A 22,804-nucleotide genomic window follows, 5' to 3' on the forward strand; every position below is an offset into this window, starting at 1 on the left:
TTTAAAAGCACTGGTAAAGACAAAGTACAGAAGTGAATGGGAAAAGCACTTCCTCTTCTTGTCCTTACCTGTGCAGTCAAAATTCGGTGCGCTATACCAACTAGCCTAATTTGAAAAACATTGTGAATCATCTATATTGTTTACGCATGACAATACTGTGGAAGGGTGCACAGCTGAACAGCAGACAGAGAAATATGAGACACCCAATTGCAAAGAATTCCAAGTGAAATCGAAGAAAATGTGTACTGAAGAAGTCGTTCAATACCCGTGAAAGAGCATCCAGTACTGTACATATGCGAGTAAGGGCTGTTACGTTTCGCCTACGACGCGCGGTATAGCCGGCGCGGATGCAACAGACGCCGGGGCTTCGTTCAAAGTGGCGGTCATTTTGGGCCCGTTCAGTGCTGCCGTAACGCCTCCCGCCAAGCGCGTCCAGGCAGGTTTCAATGCCACGTGTCGTCGTGTGTGCGTGTGTGTGTGTGTGCATGTTGGTGCCCACGCTTGTCAAAGCGCGGCAGCCGGGGAGAGGAGCTCCCCAACTGGGAGGTGAGGAGGTCTGACCGGCGCCGGCCCGGCGGACGCGCACGTCACGTCTGAACATGTCCGAGCGTCGCCGTATCGGGCGCCTCATCCAGAGCCGTTCCTTCTTGCCCTCGACTCCGAGGGCATAAAAGCCGCTGCCCCGGACGCCAAAGAGACTTCGATTTCTTCCTTCGAGTAACGTGGTCGCCCTGACCGGCTGCTCTTTTGCGATGCCAGAATAAACAAGTTGTTCTGTTGCCAGTCGACTCATCCTTTGCCGGGACCTTCGGATGTTTCCAGCTGTGCCCCAGGCCGCCAGGCCAACGCTACCCTTGGGGCTTGCAACCCTTTTGCAACAACTGGTTGCCAGCGGTGAGATCGCGACAACGGAGGCCAGCAGCGAAGATATGCGGTCAACTGTATGCTGAGCAGCACAACGACCATCCGGGAGCAGTGCAACGAGCCCTGTGTGATGACTGGTTGCCTGCAGCGGAACGACTGCGCTGAATTCTTGGCTGCGAGGTTTGGTGAGTGCGGGACTTTCTTCTTCTGAGTTTTGCCAGGCTTTTGTTAGTGTCAGAAACAGAGCTGGTAATTGTGTTGTCGTTGCTGCCGGGTTAGTTTGCGGCAAGACAATAGTAGGCAGTAGAGAAAGCAGCATTCGGAGCAGCCATGGATTTGAAGTCGTTGCGCAAACAGAAATTGCTGGAGCTCTCAAGAGAGTTGGGTCTGGATGTCTCAGACAAACTCAGAAAACCAGGACTGCTAAGGGCTATTCTTGAGTTGGAGGCTGAGGATGACGAGCTGTCGGAATGCTTGAGACCATTGAGGAGAGGGAGCAAAAAGAGAAAGACGAGCGCGAATGTAAAGAGCAAAGAGAGGAGCGCGAACGTAAAGAGCAAAAAGAGAAAGACGAGCGCGAACGTAAAGAACAAAAAGATAAAGAGAAAGAAGAGCGCGCTTTGGAAATGAAGCGTCTCGAGGTAGAGATGGAACGCGCTCGTAATGGAAGTCAGGCACACGGTGCAGGAGAACGAGTATCGTTCAAAATGACTGACCTGATGCGGCCGTTTAAGCTTGGAGAGGACATTGGTTTGTTCCTGGTTAACTTTGAGCGAACGTGCGAGAAGCAGGGGTTCTCTCGAGAAACGTGGCCACAGCGCTTGCTCACATTGTTACCCGGCGAGGCGGCCGACGTAGTCGCTCGCTTGAAGAGAGAGGACGCAGAGTATTTCGACCAAGTGAAATCGAGTCTGCTAAAAAAGTACAGGCCGTCAGCGGAGGCGTTCCGTCGGAAGTTTCGGGAAAATGAAAAAGGCAGAAGTGAGTCATATACAGAGTTTGCCTACAGGCTTATGTCAAACATGCAGGGGTGGCTCAAAGAAGAGAAAGCGTTTGGTGACCACGAGAAAATTCTGCAGTGTTTCGGGCTAGAACAGTTTTATAGTCGGTTACCTGAGAACGTGCGGTACTGGGTCTTGGATAGCCCAGACGTTAGTACAGTGGCTAAAGCCGCCGAGCTAGCCGAGGAGTTTGTGACGCGTCGGGCTCGCGGAGCTAAGGACGGTCAAAAGGGTGAATTTGGCTCCAAGTCTGAGAGGCCGAAGTTCACACCCATGAGAGCAAGGGGGGACACACGTAGTGCGGATGCGAGTGAAAGCAGTCCGACCGAACGTAAGGAGACGGCGGCAGCCGAAGCCGAACGCAGAAAGCGGTTCGAGACGAGGCAAGCGCGCGTGTGTTATACGTGCCAGAAGCCGGGCCACTTTTCGGCGCAGTGTCCAGAAACAAACAAAAGTTGTGTTTTTGTCATTATGCAGCACTGACGAGAACATGAAGCTTCTCGAGCCTTACATGCGAGACTTCCTCGTGAACGGGAAAGATTGCCGAGTGCTTCGTGATTCCGCAGCTACAGTGGATGTAGTTCACCCCTCTTACGTAGAACCCGATATGTTCACGGGCGAGTGCGCATGGATCAAGCAAGCCGTGGAAGCTCACAGCGTGTGTCTGCCCGTAGCAAAAGTGGTTATTGAAGGACCTTTCGGAGCAATTGAGACGGAGGCCGCAGTGTCATCTATGCTGCCCCCCCCCCCCCCAGGACCCGTACCTATTTTCGAACAGGTCCGATCACCTCCTGCGCGAAAAGGGGCTTTTGTTTGGTGAGGCTAGCGTTCAGGCCTTAACCAGATCGAGAGCTCGCTGCAAAGGCGGTAGTTGCGGGGCCGACGTTGTCGAACAATGAAAAAGGGTCGGAGGCGCAGCAAGCTGATATTCCGAGCACGTCAGAACTGGATAAAATTGAGCCTGTAGCGTTGAAGGCACCAGGTACTGGAGAGGAAATGCCCGACAAGGGAAAGTTAGAAGAGCTTCCGGTCGAGCTTCCGGGACTAGGCTCAGTGACGAACAGGAAAGGCACTGATCAGGTCATTAGTGACTTAATAATTAAAGCACCGCTGTCGGCTGAGCAGAAAACCGAACTACACCTACTCTTACAAGAGTTTCAAGGTCAGTTCTCTGAGAGGCCTGGTAGGACTTCTGTCCTTACTCATGATATAGAACTTACCTTCCCAGAGCCAGTGCGATCCAAGGCGTACCGGGTGTCACCCCGCCAGCGCGATATTATGGAGGCTGAGGTAAAGAAAATGCTACAGCTCGGTGTTATTGAGGCGGGTGAGAGTGATTATACCTCCCCTTTGATTTTAGTTGAGGTTCCGGGCAAGGAACTTCGTCCTTGCGTCGACTACCGCAGGCTTAATTCCATCACTAAGGATCAAATTTATCCGATCCCTAACATCGAGGAGCGCCTTGAGAAAGTTAGTAGCGCTCAGTTTATTTCCACCCTAGATCTTGTCAGGGGTTATTGGCAGGTTCCACTTACAGAAGAGGCTAGTAGGTATGCGGCGTTCATTTCACCAATGGGAACATTCCGTCCTAAAGTTTTGAGTTTTGGTTTGAAGAACGCGCCATACTGCTTTTCAAGCCTCATGGACAAAGTGTTGCGGGGACAGGAAGAATTCGCTTTACCGTATTTAGACGACGTAGCGATATTCTCCGCATCCTGGTCTGAGCATATGGCACACTTGCGGGCAGTTCTAACCCGCCTGCGCGAAGCGGGCTTGACAGTCAAGGTTCCCAAGTGCCAATTAGCACAGGCCGAGGTTGTCTACCTCGGTCATGTGATTGGACAGGGTCGTCGCCGCCCCTCTGAAATAAAGGTGGCCGCTGTGCGAGACTTCCCGCAACCGCGCACGAAGACCGATATTCGGTCGTTCTTAGGTGTCACCGGCTACTATCAGAGGTACATCCCCAGGTACTCCTATATCGCGGCTCCCCTGACGGATGCTCTAAGAAAAACAGAGCCCCAAACAGTCGTCTGGGGCGAGACAAAGGAAAGAGCTTTTAGCGCCCTAAAGAGCGCCCTAACAAGCCAGCCTGTGCTACGATCGCCAGACTACACAAAAGGGTTCGTTGTTCAGTGCGATGCTAGTGAGCGAGGCATGGGCGTTGTACTGTGCCAAAGGGACAATGGAGAAGTGGACCACCCCGTCCTGTATGCTAGTCGTAAGTTGACCTGTCGTGAGCAGGCGTACAGCGCCACCGAGAAAGAGTGTGCGTGTCTCATGTGGGCCGTTCAGAAATTGTCATGCTACCTAGCCGGCTCGAGGTTTATCATTGAGACGGATCACTGCCCTCTCCAATGGCTGCAGACCATCTCTCCCAAAAATGGCCGCCTCCTGCGCTGGAGCCTCGCTTTGCAACCATATTCCTTTGAGGTGCGTTACAAAAAGGGGAGTCTCAACGGTAACGCCGATGGCTTAAGTCGAGGCCCCTAACGTGGGAATCCGCCTCAAAGTTGTTTGTTACTGATGTTTTCTTCCTGAGGCAGGATTTTTAACACATTGCTTTTGTTTAGTGTTTCAAAGTGATTATGTGCTTTCTAGTGCAATTTTCCAATTTGTGGACGCGTTCTGAGTGCTGCTTGACTACTGTAAGGAACAAGGCAGTAGTATAAAAGGGGAAAGAGCCTGGCAGAGCTTAGTGAGGGTTGTCTCGTGCTTGCTGACTGAGCGGTTGCGTTTCGGCGTAGTTCTAACGCTTGCTGGGAACGAGCACAAAAATGGCAACTCTCCCGAAGTGACTTTGCAGTGTCCTGTGTGATCCTGAACCTGAGAACGAGGCCTTCCCTGTGCGCTGCGCTCAAGCAACGTCGAGGGACGACCGGTTTCGATTACGAGCATCATCGAGCGACATCCCTCCGGACAGCGGATGCAGTCCCCTGACCATCGGGATCTCCTTCTCCCGGCGGGGCGGTCTGTTACGTTTCGCCTACGACGCGCGGTATAGCCGGCGCGGATGCAACGGACGCCGGGGCTTCGTTCAAAGTGGCGGTCATTTTGGGCCCGTTCAGTGCTGCCGTAACGGCTCCCGCCAAGCGCGTCCAGGCAGGTTTCAATGCCACGTGTCGTCGTGTGTGCGTGTGTGTGTGTGTGCATGTTGGTGCCCATGCTTGTCAAAGCGCGGCAGCCGGGGAGAGGAGCTCCCCAACTGGGAGGTGAGGAGGTCTGACCGGCGCCGGCCCGGCGGACGCGCACGTCACGTTTGAACATGTCCGAGCGTCGCCGTATCGGGCGCCTCATCCAGAGCCGTTCCTTCTTGCCCTCGACTCCGAGGGTATAAAAGCCGCTGCCGCGGACGCCAAAGAGACTTCGATTTCTTCCTTCGAGTAACGTGGTCGCCCTGACCGGCTGCTCTTTTGCGATGCCAGAATAAACAAGTTGTTCTGTTGCCAGTCGACTCATCCTTTTCCGGGACCTTCGGATGTTTCCAGCTGTGCCCCAGGCCGCCAGGCCAACGCTACCCTTGGGGCTTGAAACCCTTTTGCAACAGGGCCGGACTTGTGTAGCCAACATAAAGGCACCTAGGCGCGAGATATAACGTCCGTTCGATTCACCTGCACTGTTTGAACTAGTTTCCTTGTTGTTGCACGTAGGTTTTTGCCACTTCGACCTTGCCAACGTACCGTTCTTTTCAAGCAAGTGCAAATGCCGCACAGACCCAGTTCAGCAAAACTGTATCATGACAACAGATGATAGACTCACTGAGTGCAAGTACGCATAGACGACACCGACACACCAAAGCAGTAAGCCACCAAATTCTCTGCATTGGGTCCCAAGGTAGTAGATAACTACATGTGGTAGCAGGTAACAACATGACATGTGGGAAACACAACACTTGAAAGGCACCGACAAAAGTGTGAATACCATGCAAGAGGCAGAAAAGACACTTGCAATCAAAATTCCTCTATGGTCGTTGCCAGTAAGCTGCAGTTCCCATCATTTTTCCTTTTCTATAAAGCAGCGAACAAAACTGTACACAGAGAAACATAAATACCTTACAAATCATGACAGCAAGCCAGAGGCAGAAATTTTGCATGAACTTTGCACGTTGGATTTCATTTGTTTGGAAGCAGTGCTGCACCGCTCCTGTACTGCTGAACTCTCCCTGCACGAGTGTGGTACTTTTTTTGCACTGCCATGAACTAGTTGACATTAATAAGCACTGATATCACACAGCACGCAGGTAATTGTGTGTTTCGGCTCCATCAAAATAAAGCTGATGTTCGGGGATTCCACTTCCATCTTTGAGACCAGCAGCCGAATGCCAAAGCCACTGATCCACCACAACATCTGTTATCCAGCGTCCCATAGTGCTTTTAGAGGCATCGAAAGGCCAGCAGTACCCAATGTGGTGGACCGGCACATGAACTCCTACCTCCTCAAAAACCACCTACTCTCTCCTCATGCCACAGTTGCTCAATACTCTCTGCCCTACAGCAAGCGCTGCCCTCACCCCCAAAGACACCGCTTGGTTCTTTAGTTTCTGTTTCATTTTAGATTTTGTTTCTTTGAGCAATTACCTGCGGACATGAAAGTTCATTTATGAGCACCTGGTGATTTTTTGCAGCTGGACAAATGCTGCTCAGTTTGGCTCGTCACCTTTTTCCTGTTTGTTTTACTTTATTTTTATAACCTTGGTTCATTGAATAAAGATTTCCGGGTGCAAGTGAATGCTGATGCGATCTGCTGCTATTATGTCACGCCGTCTTATTTGTGCTGCTATAGTCAGTATGGACAAGTATAAACTTGGTAAACATTGAACACTGGTGACTATGCTACTCCCACAGATGCAACAGCAAGAACTTCTAAAAGCCACATTTCACAAGACAGCAAATTTAGGTACTTTTACCTTTACACTCTCTGTCACAGTGCAAACACCCTGAACTGGTTGTGGTCCTGCTACAGGTGTTCCAGCAGGCACTGCTCATTGAAAAGCCGGCATGTCCGCACACAAGAACGGCAAAACACCCTGAACTGGTAGTGGTCCTGCTGCAGGCATTTCAAAAGGCACTGGTGCAAAGTCCGCTTCCTGTGATGATGACATCACCGATGCCTTGGCTCCTTGAAAAGCCTGCATGTCTCCATGCAAGGACGGCAAAACACAAGGTTGCTGTTCACCCAGTAGGGAGTAAAACACAATTTAGTCTAGTACAGTAGCAGCTGCATTTCATACAATATATGCTGCAATTATTGTCCTCAGTCTTGAAGAATGTGAAGTTATATATAGATTTTTCTTTTGTTACACAGACATGCAAGATAGAAACAATTTTATCCATTGCCAAACTGACACAGGACTCTTGAAATGAGGAACAGCAACCCAAGACGCACAAGACAGCTTGAGCAGCATTTATAGCAAGATAGTTAGCTACCAATTAGTGCTCGCGTGTAATGTGCAACAAAGAAAAGTGAAATGCTGTTATTCCTGGCGATCAACTTCACCATCCTGCTTATGTTCAAAAGAGGTTATAGGCACTGCCCACTGACTTCCAATTTAGTATTATCAGCTGCATCCACCCTATCCCAAATATTTGCTGGTCTCATCTGCAATGTTTATCTTTTCTTGGAAGCTATTTCATAAGTAGCAATGGACCACTCATCGCCTGTCGTCCACACAATAAGTATTGCTCATTTCTTCATGATTTAAACTAGAACACCATAGTCGCGTTTTTTCCCGATCCACACTACTCTCTGTCTCTTAATGTTACACCTACAGGACGTTGCACATCCACTGCTACAGTTGGGAGTCGCACTGCTGAACACTCTCAAGTTTAAGCCACATGCAACACAAGGATAATTGGCACAGCGGCCACAGTAGCTAAGTTGGCAGGTCTGTGTAAGCGACACGCGAAGACCATAGGCTCGAATCCCACAGGCAGCATGTGGTTATCTTTTCTTCTACTTCCTAGTCATTCAGCTCTCAGGTGAAAACATTACTACGCTATGAATGTGCCATTAACATCATTATTAATAATTTAAAAGCATTCCCGTATGCTTTCGTTGGTTTCAATGAAAGTTCGCTTTATTCCTATGTATGTCGTAATGAGCTCCTCATTTCTATACCCTTCCCTGTTCATTCTGTCTGGTTTCTCTTGCAGCTTGGAAAACAGGCCATAGACTTGCTGTGCCTTGAAGAAAATGCGCATGGTGGTAGGTTAAGGACTCCGAAACAATGTCACCGACAATTACAGATATTAGACATGATTCCAGAGTGCTCCTGATGACTTTCCATACCTTCATCAGCTGATGAGCACGCATTCTGCACTTCAGCTGAAGGCAGTGAGGGCACAGGTGTGACTGCCCTCGGTGGCCTGTCTTCAGCGGCATTATCAAGGATGGCAATGCCTGCCACGTTGCTCACTTGAGCAGCTGTTGACAAAAACGTTAATGATTTTAGACTTCCTGCCCAGAAAGTTCATTTCTTCTTCTTTCGCCATACTTTCTCATCACGTCATTTATCTAAGGTCCACTAAGAACATAAGGTACATATGTAGCCAAAGTTCACATATCCACTGTGAAGCAGACGTTGCAATCGTTAGAAACATGTAGTTTAAAACTGCATTTCTGCAACCAATGAGCAATATATTAAACTTGCAAAATTTTTAACACGTGCTTTCCCAAAAAAGACGTGCGTTTTTATAATGCACCGGTGTATTTTTAGAACAATGCAGCTTACGAGGAAAAAAGTAATCGCTTATAGGCCGCAAGAAGTGGTATCTAGTTTAAGAAGTGTGCACACTGCCATACAAGACTAACCTGGAGCTGAAAGGCATTTCAAAAGTTGCTCCTGCAGCTTCATGTTTAAATGCCGGAGCTTTGATTTTTCTTTTTTTACGGCTTCCAGTTCCTCTTTCAGCACTCTACTTTCTTGTACTGCAGTTTCTCTTCATATGCACGTTTTTTGGCATCCAGTCTCATCTCCTTGACCATTTTTCTTGACTGGAATTGAAGCATGGATATAACCATTAAAATCCAGCAAATGTATATCATACACAAGTCATCACACTTTGTATATTATTAGCATACTTGTTTTTTTTTCTGACCACATTGTTTGACCACTGCCTGCTCAATTTGTTCCATCCACTTGCCACAAGTTCATTAGGATTTTTCTCATTCATAACATCGTACTGTTGGCCGCACAAGTTTGCGGGATCTAAGATGCGTGAAGGAGCGAAGCAAAACTGCATTACTGCGTGATCTGCCATCACAGAGCATGGTGTTGAGGCTCATATGAACCGCGACACCACAGCCTTACGGCACATGGCACAGGAATAGTTTTGCAGATCCTGCAAACTTTTGCGTCTGGCAGGTCATGCTCATGATGCAGGTTAGGTATAGCAACGCCACAAGGAGTGCACATGACTGGAGGCAGGACTGCAGTCAATATGCTTTTGATGCGACTGTCAACCTTGTATAATCACTGTCAAGTCCTTCACAAATCTAAGCTAAAGCTGCTTCTTACTTGGTTGTTCTTTACAGCAGCAACTTAAGTGGTCTGTAAGAACAAACCGCTATGTCATACAATACTTTGCCACATGAAATTTGAAGTTTAGATGCACGAACCAAACAAATCCCAGAAAAAGGAATTACATCACTCAGATAAGCTTTTCCTACAACTGCATGACCTTTTTATCATGCTGTGATCACACATGCACCTTCATCGCTACATGCAGCTTGCTCAAGCACTTGCACATGTTTCAATAATTAAACACTAGCCAACATTCCCGTAAAATAGACAAAAAAGAGTAAACATATTCAGAACGGCCAGGGGCACAGCAAAGGGCCCAGCAGTGGCATCAATGAAAATTGCATATACCTGGGTTGCACAGAGGTCATACCTACCGCCATGTTTGAGAATAGATGGATGTCAGAAACTTGCACATTTTTACAATTCATTTCTCATTACCTGCCCCAACCTACATTGCAGCTCAGCCTTGGGCTCCATTGTGGCGCCCATGACATCGCATGAAACCAATATATAGGAGGTATTCACTGAGGCCGCGCTACCAAACGGCATGAGCGTCGCCATGGGAAGCGCGCCATGTTTGCGGTCGTTTCACGCCAGCTCGCGCTGTGTCGCGGTACGCCGTGAGGTACCCGACCTAAATTGTTAGTGATCCATAATCCCTTTGCACGTTGTTAAATGCATCAACGTCCATTTTTCTTTGTGGAACACATATTGTGCTTGAAGACTGCAGCAGATATATTCTGTGTCACGATATAACCGAGCTGCGCCTGCCACAACTCGGCAGCAAAACTGGCCAGCTGCACTGCACGCAAGAATGTACATGACTTGCAGCTTTTAATATCAGCTGATAACTGTCACCTACTCATGCAGGTCACATCGTGGATGAACAGCACATTGTTAATTACCCAGATTTCGAAACTGGCTCCTCAGAAACTCATCTTTCCAGCGGCTGCAGTCCGCGAGCTACGAAAGCTTCACAGACTGTGTTTCAGCATAAAGGCAAAGCCTCACAGCTGCCCTATTTACGCAACAGAACGGTCGAGAAAATGCTGTCATGCGCTTGCAACACGAGCGGCAGACTTAGCGAGAATGTTTTGCAGTTTTGAATGTAGCACCATAGCACTGCTTCGAATGCTCAAGACCTGGAATCTAGGCCGGTTCGCATCAATGCGGTGTGCAGCGATTCTGCTACATTTTGTAGTAGCGCATCACTTTCGGCAGATAGAGACGACAAGATAACGTAGCTAAACAAACCGACGTTATTAATACTCTCCTCTCCAAAAGCCGCACTACAGCTATCGGCTCACTCTGCACGGCTCTCTAGATTTGTATGCTTTAATTCTTTGACCTGTCGGTAAACTTAACCCGTGCACAAGGTGGGCCTCGATGTCGGTGAATTCATCACGCAGCAACAGTCCTGTACGTCGCACGCCACGCCAGCACCTTCGCATTCCTACGGGTCGACGTTTTCACAGCGTAGAAACTTTTTAGCGTGCCCACTCTTTTCTGTTACGCGCAGTTCATGAAGTACCCACTGAGTCACTTTGTGTTACCGGTCGGACAGAAATTATCTCTGGCAAGACGCCATTAAAAGCACATATCACACATCACCAGCAAATTAAATGCTGCGGCTGGCTGCGGTGACCGCACGCGCGGCCCCAAACATGGCGAACGCCGCGCCGACCACTAGCACCCCTTGCGGATGACGCCATGTGAATACCTCCTATACATACTGCCAACATGATAAGTACTGAAGAGAGCATGAAACTGCCAATACACACATTTTCTGGTGGTCCCTGGCACTTCAGCTTTGCACGTTGCGCTTTACCTGCAATGAATGCGCCCATTTCTACCTTGGACTCTGAACAAATTTGTATGAACTGTTGTTTCTATACTGATGAAGTTGCACCTTTAGAAAATCAACAGGTGTTGTTCTAATCACCAGGCCACTACAACACTCATGATGCTGCGTCTAACTCACACTCGTATGCTTCTATATTCAAGTGACCACATAATTAATGTTCAGACTGTTCGCAATGATGAGGTAACGTTTTTAAAAGCGTGAAGATAAGAAGACAACATGAGTGCACGGAATGAAGCATAGGAGTCGCTTATATGCAGTTTACCTCGTAATACTACAACACCAGAGAGGCAAATGCTGCACAGCCTTACAGTGTATGTAGACACACAGAACTAAAAATAAAACACCTCTAACCATCCTGCCCTCTCCCCCCAAAAAACAAATCGGCATGAGATTTCGGTACATCGAACATCATACATGCATTACATTCCCAGCACACAGGCGGTGAAAAGAAAGCGGAAGAGGAAGAAAAAAATGTTCGAGAAACAACGTTCACAACGTGTAGTTGGGCTAGTCGTTGCAGATTCGACAACATGAAAGAGAAAACAGCGTTGACACAGTACATGGAGAAGGAGCGCCCTTTGTGTTGAATCGCGTGCCCCGAGCGCACCCACGTGAGCAGAACAAGTTGTGTGGCAATAGTTCACGGCACAGGGAGAAAAATCTTTCACCAGGATCTTCAGGAGAGATCACTTACCTGGCATGTGGAGTATTTTGGGGTCGTAATAGCGTCCGCTAGTTTTTTGTCGCCTTCGCAGTAAACGCTGTAAATTTCTCCCGCGCTAAAATCCTCCACATCGGCCGGGCAGAACCCTTTTACGTTACGCGACTTTGCGATTTTTTTCAAGTCGTCCTCTAGGAATTTTACGTACACGTAGTAGTCCATTGCTGTAAGTACACGCTGGTTCTACACACTGGAGACCAATGCCACAAAAACAAACCATGAAGTACAGGAAGTACCAAGTGAGCAAAGTTGCGTAACCTCAGTGCGCCCACGCCGCCCAGGCTTGCTGCCTAGCTCACATTTTAGGCTCCTAGGAGTGGCGCTATAACCTTGTCAGATTTATACACAAAAGAGCATATTACGATTTGTTCAGTCTAATTCTTCCTGAGATCTTTGGTTAACAGGACGGTAAGACATTATCATTTTTCTTCATTGTCCAGAATAAATGTCTAGAAAGACCGGTCATCTTGAGACGCGCGTGTCAGCCAGCTCCGCGTATGCAAAAGCAAGATATCGGCAGTCCGCGCTTTGTTTTCAGGTGTAAATAAACCGTAAAATAAGCCATTTAATCTATCGCACGTTTTTTAGGGATTTCTTCTTTGCCGGCTGTCGTTTGATGATGAAAATGGAGACGGCAGACTTTCGTCTCGGGCGCCCATTCCAGATTAAAAGCACTTTTTCGGTTTATTTTCTTGCTGGAGAGACGTTTTCTAGCTGGCGGTGGTAGATATTCAAGATGGGGTGAACTGGAATTTTTCAGCAAAAATTGTTCCAGATGAACATGATTCCCGGTGAATGGCATTTTCTAGCTGGATAAATATATGCGAATTGAACTGTTTCCAGGTGGATGGGCATGATTTCTAGTTCAGGAATCCAGCTGGTAATGAAATTTAAATTGCAGACAGCCCAAAGTGCCACGTCCAGCCTATATCTACATACAGGCCGCTGTGTAGGGTACTGCAAACAATTGACTGCCAACTTCACACCATCGAGTAAATATATATCAGCATCGCCTACAATGAAATAGAAATATAGATCGCATATTTCATAGTGTCAAATTCGGACCTATAGAAGAACTGCACGCGTGATGCCTCAACTCAAATTTTGGTCAATATTTACATTAAGAAGAGCTTATTTGGCAGAACAAAAAATCTGTGTTCATTTTATACGAAAAGCTATAAGTAGGCGCTTCCTATAGGCTTTTCATAAAATAAACCAAGAAACTCATGGATGGATTTAAGTAGAAATTTAGGGCGCACTCTCGCCTCCCCCCACCTATAAAGTTACATATAGTAAGAACATGCCGAACCCCATGTTTTCAATAGAAAATGCACAAGACATGCTCATGCCAAATGAGCCCTCGCGCATCCCTTCCATCTAAGATTGTCCATAAATTACAGGGCCTTGAAATGATGTATCTTTCTGTGGTCGCTAAACTTAGCTTTGTTGTGTACGATATTTCTTTACATTTGCCAATTAACAGTAACGAAAACAAGTATATGTGCAAAGAAAACCGAAATAAATACAGATAAGTCGCACACCAAAAGGCATGCATGAAGATCGCTGATATATATGCAATTAATGAAAAGCCGTTGCGGCTGATAAAATTTTGGGCGCGTGCTGTCTTCGTTGTAATGATGCGTAAGGCATTACTATACATGGATTATTACGTGATGTTCTGCCGCGATCGCTAAATTTGTCATCGAATTCTTTTCTCTTGCTGTTAATTTGGGTTTCAACAGCCTAGCTATAGCGATGACTGTGACGCCATGTGTGCATACAGCCAATAAGAGCAGGGCCTATATAATTGGTCCTTCATAGTGAAGATATTGCGCTAACTGATAGCTGTACTGTTCCCTTACTGTGTATTTTCTGTATCAGTTGTCTGCACTGTGCATTATAGTTCACGTGTACCACAAAACAGCAATATAATCGCTGATTCGTCGTTTTACTTCACTACAGTGCTAAATGCCGTATTCCTCAACAGTCGGAATGACAACAAATGTAGAAGCAGTGATTATGTTGTAGTTTTGTTTATGCCTCGCATGACCTATAAGCACACTTTGACAACACAATCATCGGTGGGTTGTTGAAACCGAAACCAAAACAGCATGACAAAAAATTATTATTAATTATTTAGTGGTCATAGGCGAATACCACGTGGGGATTCATGCATAGTACTATCCTCCGCATCATTCCGCATCATTCCTCCACAGCTGCCACCAGCGGAACCCTGAACTAGGGGCCCCGACCATCCTGCTCCTGCGAATTCTCTCTCCAAATCATTATCAAAAAGAAAAACATGATACGAAAATAAGGTGTCTGTACTCTTTAAGGCGCTCGAAGGCTCCACCATACCCTCCTCTATTTGTTTCTCGACCCTCGGCCGGCATTGCGGCCGCGGCTGGCGCACGTTTCAATCAAAGGTCGCACTTTTTTGCGATGCCAGGGCGCATGGTCGAAATTAAACCAAAGCCCTTCGCGACTACATCCATAATAGCCAAAACGTGTAGATTCAGGACGTTAAACCCCGCAATTCACAATTTATAGTCAATTAATAGCTGAAAATGTAAGGGCAGGGAGGGCATATCTTCATCTCCACTCGCGGAGGGGGCGATCTAACATAGTTGGCGGGGTGTACTTTCCAAGCACAACAAATGAAATGGGGACGACAAGACAGAAGCTCCAACGCAGAAACACACATATTATCTCCTGGAGAGGAACTATATATATAAGATTGTCTTCGCGCTTTCTAAGTTATTACATTAACTTAGCTGCGCTACGAGCTTAGTTCCTTGGCAGATCTTATTTTGCTGTTTGTATTTTGATTTGTCTTGTGCGCACTTCATTTGTTGCTGACAGCACATGTGGAGCATAATATCGAGCGGCATTGAAAGGCATATGCAATATCAGCGATATCGAAAGGCGTATGAAAGGGATAGCGAACAAAGCGAAGTGGAAATGTTGCAGGTGTCCGAATATGGCGTGGCACGAAATGCAGGGATTATTGGAATTTCACATGCGACAACCGAGCAGGATCCCATTTTTTGACGGGAAAATTAAGTCCTAGCAATGCATAATTCCATGGAGGAAGAAATTTTTCTGTCCTCCATGCTTGGTGCAATTGGTTCGCACGTGTTTTGTTAAGCGCAAATGAGACCGCCTGCCCCCTCTCCCTGACCTCTTTCTGTAATCGCGCCCCTTTTATGAGGATGCATGTTCATGAGTGACTCATAAATACTGTCCTGCGCACAGATTTACATCGACTGCGAAGAACTGTCATTTATGCCTGTATTAAAGAAAAATATGATTTTGAGAGTCCAGTTGTGCAATGTGGCGGCGTGGTGGTTACGTAACTGTGGAGGCCGCGACCGCGCCACCGAGCGCCAATACCGCAGTCGCCGCAGTCTTTTTCTATGGTGTCTCTGCTCCGTTCAGTGCTGCTGTTCATCTGTGCCGCCTTTCTGGATGTGTACTTGCGCAAGCCAGCGCTTTTAGTTACTGTTAGCTGCAGTACTGGGTCCGAAGGCTTTCTTTTATCAGCAGGCCGCGTACTTTATCGCATCATGTCTCCTAAAAAACGGTACCTTGCTTATTTTGAGCCCGGTACGTCGTCTACGAAAGTTCCGCGACAAACCACGTGGAGCCAGCGGCAAAGCGAACCATCGAATGGTGAAGCTTCAGAGGTGAGCTGTTGTGCTTGGCACGTATCCACAGGGGCCCGGCATCCCCCAATTTCTCCCTGTACACCTTCCCAGTTCTCTGAACAGCGTTCGTGTTCAGCATGCACAGCCCCCCCCCCCCCCCCCACCCAATTCGCCCCGGATACAAATATTTACTTTGGCGTAATGCGGGAGAAAAAAAAAGTATATATTGATGAACAGAGGCGAGTAAGCTTGTTTAGAGCGCGGCCCGCAGCGAAGCGAACGATGTGTTCAGAGGCGATTCTTGCATTCAAGTGAAGCCACACAGATATGTGCACTTATACTTGCTGTGGTGGCTAAGTTGTTAGGTGCTTGGCAGCTGACCTCGAAAATGCATGTTTGGCTTCTTGTGGGCATTTTTGATAGTTTAATTTTAGCTGCTTTTGAACCATGGAAATGCGGTATTACGAAAAAAAGTTCTATTTTATTTGCCTATGTTTCCTGTCCACTCAGTTGTGCTATAGCTTGTCCCATGCATGTGCACATGCCACGGTTGGGCAACTGAATTTTTAAAAATATTAGTGTCCCTTGTTGTTGTCTGCCTTTCGTGACTGTTGTAAAATTGTGCTCAACGAACCTGGAAATGCTGAAATGTAAGGCGACTTGTCGCACTTTCACTCTTCGTCCTACCAACACTTTCTCTTATAAAATTTAAAGGACTACAGACAACAAATTTTGGTTGCGTGTGTTTTCTTGTTTGTAACGATGCGTAATACATTACTATGGACGCATCAGCATGTGGTATTCGGCTATGGCTGCCAAATAATGAATATCAAATTTCTTCTCTCACCTGATTCGGCTTTGTTTTCAACAGCAGAGCAAAGGGTACTGTCTTAAAGGTCAGTTAAGGTCAAATGAGGTATGAAGAAAGCTGCAATATAATCGCTGCTGCTTCACTCAGTGCGATTACGCTGTTACGGTGGCTCAGTGGTTATGGTTCAGAGCTGCTGACCTGAAAAGCGTCGGTTCAAGCCCAGCCACTGTGGTCAGATTTCAATGAAGGTGAAATGCTGGAGACCCGCGTTGCTCACTGTCAGTTCACATTCAAGAACCCCAGGTGGTCGAAATTATCTGGACCCTTCAACTGTGCCATCTCTGTTGGGCACTCTGGTACATGGCATCTCTTTTAGGGTCTTAAAACCCCCTTGAACCATACACCATACTTGCGATTCCAGCTCTTGAGGCAGGCTGGCTTTAGCATCGCAGTGAATCAGTGATTTCAAATGACGAAGCAGTGATTACTTTGCACTTTTTATTTGTGCCTCACGTGGCTTGCACGTCGTAGTCGTTACTTGGCTGCTGAAGCCGAAACAAGTGAGAGAAGAAATTCTACGGCTAATATCATGTGGTGATCCATGTATATTAATCTCCTATGAATCCTTATAAAGAAAAAAACGTAAAAATAAAATGAAAGTATTAAATGTGAAGGGAATTGGAATGATGTTCATACGGAATGATACCAAATCAGGGTATACAAGAACAGATTGCAGACATTCACTTGAATACTGATATTTTTTTCTTCTGTTGCTGATGAAGCTTTTTCAACGATTTTTGCAGCAAGCTGAAGATGAGGTGCATGACAACGCTTCTACAAGTCATCCCAACGTCGATGACGAACCTTCAAGCCAGCATCTTGATGGCAGCATGTCTGACGCACAACTGCCAAGACTCGATGAGGACACCGATGGGCTTGATAACCATGTGCTGGAGGACCCTGATGGAAGGTTGCCGGAATTTATAAGAGTAAACTCAGAGTCAAAACTTCCACCCAAGACACTACCCTCCTGCAGGCGATGCCGCTGGCATTGACGTTTTGTTGTTGCTGCTGGCCTTCCTTGGACTCAAGTGAACAGATTGTTGAAGCTGTTGAATGCGGTACTGGGCCAGAACATCTTCTCATCTACAAAATACGGCTTCAGGAAATTATGGGATCTTCACAAGTCAAAAATGGTCGAAGTTCACACATACTGTCCAACATGTCAGTCCCTTACATCAAGCTGCGGGATTGATCTTCAGCGCTGCACTACTTGTGCAGCTACAATGGCTGTGGCACAGCTGGTGAAAAAAGGAAGCTTTTTTATCACTGTGAGATCTGAAGCATCAGCTACAGCGTGTCTTAAAAAACTTTGGGGATGTATTTGGCACCAACCTCCAGAAACTAACAGCTGAAACTGATCGGGGAGCCTACAGGGACATCACAGATGGCCAACTGTGCAGAAAGGTCCGCCGTGAAATGAACTTGAAGGGGAGTGACCTGACTGTTACCGCTAACAGCGACGGATCGCCAGTATTTAAGTCCAGTAAAGGATCAATCTGGCCTATTCAAGTAGTGCTTAATGAGCTCCCTCTTCCATATCGTTGGAAGAACATACTGATTGGTGCCATTTGGTTTGCCAAATATCACCCAACTACTCACCTCTACGTGACTTTTATTGACAACTTCCACACTATGGGCACCTTCACGTGGTCCTTTGCGGCAAAGTTGTGCAGTCAACAGTGAATGTTGTGTGCTTCTGTGTTGACTCGCCAGCTCGTGCTTCACTGCTGAAGGCTAAGTAATACAATGGGTACTACGGCTGTTCTTGGTGCCTTCAAAAAGGAACGCTTGTTGACGGTAAGACTTATTTCAGTCAAATTATAAGCTTTGCCTCTTCTGCATACTACTGTGCAGCTGTAAGAACACAATTTCTTTCGTTCCTTAAATGCATTCACATGTGGAAGGTTTGTCTACTGCTATTCAAGGTGGTTGGAATCAATTTTTATCTGGTATAAAAGTACTGGTGCATATCAGTTTGAACTAGGTTGTCTTGTATGGTTATAAGAAAAGTTTACTGTGCCAGCTTAAGTTTTATTCATTTCTCGCACATTATTATACCTAACATTCATGGTTTTTTGCCCAGGCTTGGACATACCAAATAACGAGCCCACTGCATAAATAGGGCCATTATAGCTATGCCTGCGAATTGTTAGAACTTTATACACCTTTAAAGGAAGCAAAAATTCTAACCAAATGTCATTTGTGGTCTCTTTTTGGACATAGTCGTTTTCTTCGTCCACTTCTCTGCTACTCAAGGTTACTCTGTGATGGTACAAACTGCATTTTAATGGTCCATCATTCTGATTCGCCGGTGAACAGCAGATGTTTTATCGTGTGCTGGTCATTCTGCTTTGTGTTGTGCAATGTTTATTTCAGTACATATAAAAAAGGTACATTCGAGTTACTTGATCCAGCCCATTTAATTCTGTCTGGTGTGGGCCTGTGTATTTTATTTTTTGTTCGCCCTTGTTCATTTCTCGCCATTTTTTCATGCATACGACGCATCATTTTGGCAGAAACTTGGTCGCATTTCCACGCATTCACCCTCCTACACAACGCATAATATGATGCTCCCCACGGCGCTGTTTCCTGACAGGTTCATGCCAAGAGGAGCACAGAAGCGCCATCGTAAATAAGCTAGGAAATGAACCCTTAACAAAAAAATACCTGGTGATTTAGGGCCATGACGATGTCATGTAACAGTCTGTGCTTCTGCCTAAAAGCAGTGAAAGAAATTTCGCTTGTGAAGGATTGTTGCCCAGATGGGGGGGAGAGAGAGACTTGAAGATGCTACGGCAGTGAAAAGCATGGCGAAGTTGCTTGACTGTGACAGCGGTAACTCTGCTTCTGAGTCTTTTAAAGAAATTTTTTCTTCACTTATTTCAAAGATGAAGCCTGATACCTGCCAGGGTATAGGAGTTTTCGCCCATAGAGATCACGGGCCTTCGGCCCATAGAACACTCTTCATAACTTATGTGAAACAAACGGCTGTTGTGGGATGTATAGTTTACTTTTTAGCGGGCATAATAACAAAGGAAGGACATTTTGCACTTTGGTGAGCAGTCGCATTTAGCTTCGTATTTACCATGAGAATTTGAGTACAAATATGCGCAGGGAACTTCTTTCTAGCAATGAGGAAACTGAGTGCTGTTATTTATGTGAGCAAAATGTCGCTGCTGTCTGTTTAAAATCTTGTGGTAATTTTATTGTCTGATGATCCAAGACTTAAAAGCTGTGAAGACTGGAATCAAAACAGTTCAGTCACCTGTGTTGCACATGTATGGATTCAGGAAGAAAAAAATTGTCAGTTGAAAATTCTGTCTTACTTAATAAGCACTCTTGTAAACTTGTGTACCTCTTCTCTAAGAAGCCTGCTTTTCAGTTTTTATGTACATGGAAGGTCAGGAAAATTGACTATGCAGTTAAGATTCTCTGGTGATTAAAATAATCCAGAGCTTTTCATTAGCATCTCCCATAGCCTAGGTACACCTCTGGGAAGTTATGCTCTGCAACGAAACATAATGTATGAAACCTCTATATAATGACCTATTTCCCTTGTACATATGTCCTCTGTAACACGAAAGGCCTAATTTTGTAAAGTGGGCTTGCGCCTGACTAAAGGTAAATATGGTGCCATTGCATGCAGTTTAAATTATTGTAGCGTTTCATAACCAGCACATGGCTATATCATTCGCTCCTGTCTGTTCTTTCGCATGTGTTTCTTCGTTTATTACCCGTAGTAATTTGACAACTTATTGGCCATTTCTTTTTACAGGAACACTGAAGTATATCATGGAAGGGCAGGATATGGTGGAGCGAAGCCATCACACGGTACTGAGTGCAATGAAGCTTGCAGCCAAGCTAGAAGGGAATGTCAGCTGTTGCAACCCTCAGCACATTGGACCTCGTGTGGGGCTTTCCACCATATTATATGCACTGCATACTGGAAGGCGTCACATCACAGCTAATGGAACTTTGACTGTGTTCACCAGGAAGTGCGTGGTATATTGGAAACCGTATCAAAGAGTTAAATGACTGCCTATTGCAAATTCGGCCGCCAATTTCTTTCACGAGATTGCTAAGGCCAGTCACTGAGCGCTGATTTTGGAAGGCCACCGAGTGGAAATATTGGCTTCTCTATTACAGTGCGCCTTGCCTTATCAATGTACTGCCACAGAGATATTTCACCCATTTCTGCCTTGTCGCACAGAGTTTGTTTTTACTGTAAAAAGCAAGTGTTAAGGAGGGAGACATCTTTTGTGCTGATAGGCTTCTGATGCAATCTGTTGAGAAAAGGCCACTTCTGTATGGTGAACATACTTTAACGTTCAATGTGCACCAACTTGTGCACCTTGCAAAATCTGTGCGCATGACTGGGCCGCTATGGTCCACCTCTACTTTTTCATTTAAAGCGAGGAATGGTGACATCCTGAAACTTGTTTCCGCGGCCAGATGTGTGCCACATCAGATCGCAGAACGCTTCATCATGCGAGAGGTTGCAAAGTCCCTGAACCGTCTGGTACTATTGCCACCCTTCCTGAACAAGCAGGAAAAGCTTGTCTCGGGAAGGCAAGAAAATAAGCACTCGTCTGGTGTATTGGGTGCCCCATTACACCCTGCCAGACTTGAAAGTCTTGTGTTCGATATGATTACCCAAAGCATTGGTGCGGTGTCCAGTCTGAGGGAACACCTCACAGAACGTATCAGAGGATTCACTGTACACAGCGCCAATTACAAGAGGACAGAGAAAACATGCTCTGAGTACATTGAATCAAATGATGGCAAGTTCATGAGAGTAATCAAAATCTTTTTGGTGGAAAATCATATTTTCTTGCACTGCCAGGAATTACTGAGGAAAGCTTTATGCCTCTCATGTTCATTGCCGAACATCCTCCGACTGATGTTGTTTTTTGCCGGATTAGTGAAGAGAAAGTTATTTCACCTTGTGTGCTCGTGCAACAGAACAATCAAGCATATGTTGTGAAAGTACCGAATCTTTGGGAAAGTAATTAGGAACTGCCTAACAGATGCCAGGGACAAATTTCATCATCAGCAGCCTGACGGCACCCACTACAAGGCAAAGGCCGCTCCCATGTCTCTCCAATTAACCCTGTCCCTGCACACCCTATGCCTGCAAACTTCTTAATCTCATCCACCCATCTAACCTTCTGCCGCACCCTGCTGCACTTGCTTTCTCTTGGGATCAACTCCGTTATGCTTAAGGACCGTCAAGTCAATTTAAATCGGTTTATGGAAAATGGAAAACCAACTCGCCCAAATGCAGCCATTATTGAATTACATTTCTAGTACAATGGGCTCTTTTTCATGTGTGAACAAGTATTCGTATCTTCTGGTTTCCCTCACCGCAAACGCCATCTGCCAAGCTCGTGCTCTCTCCTTCTGTATCCGCTGCAACGTGCTGCCCCCGACTATCTTAGCCCTGTTTGGATCCCTTCCACCTTCGGTCAGCCATGGCAGAACGATTCTCAAGATACTTCGAGCGGAGTGGAGAAGGCAAGCAAGACTGTACAAGGATTGCTTGCAAGCAAGGCTTTTCACAGGTGAGAGCCTGCCGAGCGCCAAAAGAAAATGGAAACAATTCAATCGAACGCTCGACCAGGTTTCTGAGTTTTTATGGAGTACTGTCCTGCCAGGGCTTCGCAAACTGGTCCCTCCACGGCTGTCTAGGTCGTAAAACCACGTCCGTACGTTTGGGGAGGTAACACTTCCCGAAGAGGTACGCCGTACTCTTCAGCTGGGGCCCAAGTTCGCTGTGGAGCAAAAGAAATCAAAACCGGAACTCTTGGCCATGGTCCGAAAAGTCTCCAAACATGCACCTACGAGTGATCAAGGGAGCTGCGTCTCGCAGGGTGTCGACGTTCTAAAGAAGTGTCCGAAGACAAAGTCTCAAGTTTCCCCTTCAAGTGTTTGAAATTCCTGAAGCAAGGCGATTTATGTCTTCTTCCTTGTGATAAGGAAGGTGGTTTTGCTGTGATGCCTAAGGTCCTTTTTCATGAAAAAGTCAGTCATGCTGTTGAGAAAGTGTTTGATAGGCAAAAAGGTATAAATCTGTCAAAAGTAAGATTGAAAGCAAAAAAGTTGTGCATCTCCTTGAATTTAACCCGCTTAGCTCAGTCCGTAGAAAAGGCCAGTGATCTAAGTCTTAACATGTTCTTTTCCGCTAAAACACACAAAATGGAATGTCCCTTAAGAATTATCGTTTCGGAAGCGCGCACCTGGCAAAAACCAGTCTCTGACTTCCTACAGAAATGTCTAAAACAGCTAGTTGTTGATGACCCTTTCATGATAAAAAA

Source organism: Amblyomma americanum, chromosome 1, assembly GCF_052857255.1.
Source record: "Amblyomma americanum isolate KBUSLIRL-KWMA chromosome 1, ASM5285725v1, whole genome shotgun sequence".
Taxonomy (NCBI): domain Eukaryota; kingdom Metazoa; phylum Arthropoda; class Arachnida; order Ixodida; family Ixodidae; genus Amblyomma; species Amblyomma americanum.